This window comes from Monodon monoceros, unplaced genomic scaffold (genome assembly GCF_005190385.1).
Source record: "Monodon monoceros isolate NGI ecotype Baffin Bay Population unplaced genomic scaffold, NGI_Narwhal_1 Super_Scaffold_12, whole genome shotgun sequence".
Taxonomy (NCBI): Eukaryota; Metazoa; Chordata; class Mammalia; order Artiodactyla; family Monodontidae; genus Monodon; species Monodon monoceros.
Window position 1 is genome coordinate 55,487,609 of NW_021703768.1, and position 4,018 is coordinate 55,491,626.

At 39.5% G+C, this 4,018-nt stretch overlaps 1 non-coding gene across 1 annotated transcript; it reads left to right on the forward strand.

Annotated features, from left to right (window-relative positions):
* Positions 1 to 3,688: 3,688 nt before the first annotated feature.
* On the forward strand, positions 3,689 to 3,792 carry LOC114893564. Its single transcript, XR_003792980.1, has one exon. It is a non-coding gene; the product is annotated as a U6 spliceosomal RNA (small nuclear RNA).
* The last annotated feature ends 226 nt before the right edge of the window (positions 3,793 to 4,018 follow it).

Sequence of the window (4,018 nt, forward strand, 5' to 3'; positions counted from 1 at the left end):
CTACATGTGGCTCAAAAAAAGATGCTCTGGCCAAATGCTAATGGTGATTGTGGGAAGTAGCACAGCTTTTTTTAAATTCAAGGTCACATGCAAACTTGGTGGTGTGTTCGTTCCCTACTGCAATGTATTCATAAAAATTCATAATTTCCTGGATTTCAAAACCAGGTCAAAGATGTATGCTTAATCAGTTTAACTCTAGAATCGGCCACTTTAAGGTTAAAGAAGACAAAATTTACCAAACTGGTCAGAAGAAGGTAACATAGGGTGGTAGAAATCAGATTCTAATTGATTTGGACTCTCCATACTTCATACTGTTTTATTTAATACGTTCAATTTTTCCTAGTTGTTTGCTGACTGGGGATATCATGCACTGGTCACATAAGGATCATTCTTCTTTGTAGTCCATAGCTATGGTGACCATATTTTCCCAAGTAAATATTAAAATTTACCACCTTGACTCATACTAACCTGGAAACATATGGTCACCATGGTTATGATACATACGGAGGCACACTGTGGTTAACAGCATCCATAATCAGAGCCAAAAATACCCGCTCAAAAGCCTCTCTTTAACCCATGAACCTGTTCTCCAGGAAACTTGATACCTGTGATTAGAGCGGTTCACAGTAAGTTCAGACAAATGGAGGCATTTGTCACTTCCCTTGTACTTTCATCCTTTTGCCTTCCCATATCCAACCACTACCCCTCTCCCATCCAAAACAATAGAGCAAATACACTGAACACAAACCAATACACTCCACTCTGCTCTTAAGCCACAGAATTTCTCCACTGAGGTCTTTAGTAAACCGCTTTGCCCAGACAGCTGAGGTCACCACTGTTCAGACAAGCCCCTTGGTTTTCAATCTTTCCTCTCTTCTCCACTGCAACTGAGGTTCAGGTCTCCACAGCTATGTTCTCCTTCTGAGACCCAGGTTAGTCATAGGAGGCACTTGGAGAGCCACATGTCTTGTGTGGCTGTAGAGTAGGTTCTGGGGAGAACAAGGAAGACTGGGCCCAATGGCGAGGGAGGAACTGATTATCCTCCATCCACTGGGACTGGACTTAGATACAAGGCCAAAGATTTTTGTAATTTTTCCGCTAGTGCCCACAATAATAGCCTATAATAGCATCCACCAGTGAGGAGCTATCACTGGTTTCTAAGCAGGGATGTGAATTAATCAAAGACAATTTCGATGGCAATGGGAAGGATGAAATGGGAGGGATGGGGAGAGAAAACTGCAGGTGGGACACCAGGTGACAGATGAGAGCCCAACTCTAGCAGTGTCTGTAGAGAAGAAAAAAAAAAAAGAATATCTAGAAAGGAAATTTCTCAACAGAGTCAAGTGCTGTAGAAAAGTTAAAGAGAATAAAATTTTTTGAATTTAGCTATTTGACCTTGTGGTTGGTGCCAAGAAAACTAAAAGGACATAATCCTGTTTCTCAGAAAACTGTCACTCTAATTGAGGAGCCCAAAATGTTAATGAAACGCTAAAGTATCTAGAACACAATTCGGTGTCTGTGAAATATTTCTTAAATGACGAAGATGTTCTTCCATTTTTTTTTTCCTTCCCACCTCTTCACACTTCTTTTTTCTTCCTAGAGACCTGCCTTTTCCCAGATGACAAAAGGTTGCCACAAAAGTCGATATTTTAGTTTAAAAGTCCCCTTAACTTACAGATATTTTTCTTTCTTTGGGTTAGTTTAAACCTCACTTACGATGTTAAATGGTAAGTGAGTTTTATTTTATTTTATTTTAAAGATCATTTCACTAGGAAAAAAAAAAACGAAGATGAGCTGGAGGCAGAAAGGTAAGTTAAGAGATTCTTGTACTACTTTTCTGGTTATTTTAAGATGCTATACCATCTACCAGGTGCCAAAGGATGAGTATTTACTCCTTGCAAGGTAAATTCTAACTCCACTGGAACAAAAACACAAATATGCAGCTACAATCAAATCTTTTCCCCAAAACTCTAGGGGTAGGACTATGTGGCCAGCTGAATTCTTGGAAGACATAGTTCCTCAAAGGGGAGCCGGGGCTGATCCAGGAAGAAATAATAAAGCTGTTGCTTAAAGTATTTGCAACTAAGCACAAAATACAAAGGTGCTCAAGGTGTAAGGTTATTAAGCCGTGAGACTGATTCTGTAAAGCACACAGTAACAACCAAAAAAAAAAACAAATCTTTTTTTATATTATAAAGCAACTATCAAATATCATAAAATCCTCTCATAGTCTTCTGTTTTCTACCATGAGCCTGGTTTCACTTTAATACCCCCCAAACCACTCTGTGGAAATGTTTTACATGTCAACAAAGAAGCAAACAGTAACCAGAGTAGACAAAGAGAAATTTAGCTCGGACTTACAGGTTTATATATAGAGTGGCCAGACATTCTTTTCCTATTCTGCCCTTTGCACTTGCATTCTCTAGATCGTGTGTCTAAATGCTACGCTGTATGCTCAAATGCCTTTGAATACAATATATTACCTCCTGTTGAGACCCACATTGTTCTCCCCTGATTTTCTGGTAGTCTTCCCGCCCTCTATTACTAGTGTAGTGGTGGGTTTTGTTTTCACTCCTCAGCTACATACACTAAATTCCATCCGGAGCACTTATTCGCCTGGCTTTTTTTGGCATCTTTTCACGTGCATCTGCATTCCTGTTAAGGGTAACATCTTCATCCCTTTCCATTTCCCCTCTTTTCCATTTCCTATGGTTTTCTCTATTTCTGTTCTTTGGCCAACCCTCCCTGCAGCTACATGTATTTTCAAATCTTCCCTGTATTTTTAAATTATCTTGGTATTCTCAGCCTTTGGGCTTTCAGGATTTATTCAAACTCTCTCATTTTTCCTCTGCCGCCTTTCCGATTATTTCTGGGTCTCATTTTGCACGGTCTACCCATAGTTTCCTTTTAAGTAAAATTTACTTTCTAAATAGTGAGATGCTTTACCAGGAGAGATGCTTTCTGCAACCTCTCCTTGCAGCACAAATTCAAAGTTTTCAAGATGAGTGATCCACCCATCCATGTGCTTCCATCTGAAGTATCCAGAGTTCTGGTATCTCCCCTTGTCATTAGTGATATAGACCATATTTCCCTATTAGAAAATGTTCCCAGAATTGGGAAACTTAGGCTAAGAGTGAGCCTGTGCCAATGGCAAGTTACTGGCGTCTCTTCTCTCAGCATACTGCATTGCTTGCCTTCCCCGTTATCTCATCATCCTTCCCAAAAGGACTTTCTGAACTTCGCACAAGGCACATACACACACCACACAGACTCGCTTGGAAGCCTGGTAATGAAAATTAACCAGCAATTACCCTACAATTCATGGGGTCCTCACTGTCTTCTTATTGATCTTGATGATCAGTAGTCAGATATCTGAGTTCTGTAATTGAAGATTCATCTTCCTTCTCTCCTCTGTGAGCTGACATATCTTGATGAAGCCCTCATTTAGTAGGGACAGTATTGGCATCTCTATGAGAACAGTATAAAATAATCTTTAGCTCCCATTTAGCTTTAGTTCAAAACACAAAGTTTAAATGCCACAAAAAAACAGACTTCTGGATCATTCTGTTTAAAGCTTTACTTATAACAACACTATGGACATATTCTAAGATAGTTCTACCTCAGAAAAAGGACTATAAGAACATTCTTAAGATGCCAATTTGAACCCATGCATTAAATTGCCTTCCTTGCGCTCACTTCGGCAGCACATGTGCTAAAATTGGAACGATACAGAGATTAGCATGGCCCCTGCGCAAGGATGACACGCAAATTTGTGAAGCGTTCCATGTTTTTATATATAATGGAATATTACTCAGCCATAAAAAGGGACGAAATTGGGTCATTTGTAGAGACATGGATGGAGACAGAGACTGTCATACAGAGTGAAATAAGTCAGAAAGAGAAAAACAAATATCGTACATTAATGCATATTTGTGGAATCTAGAAAAAAGGTACAGATGAACTGGTTTGCAAGACAGAAATAGAGACACAGAAACGTATGCACACCAAGCAGGGAAAG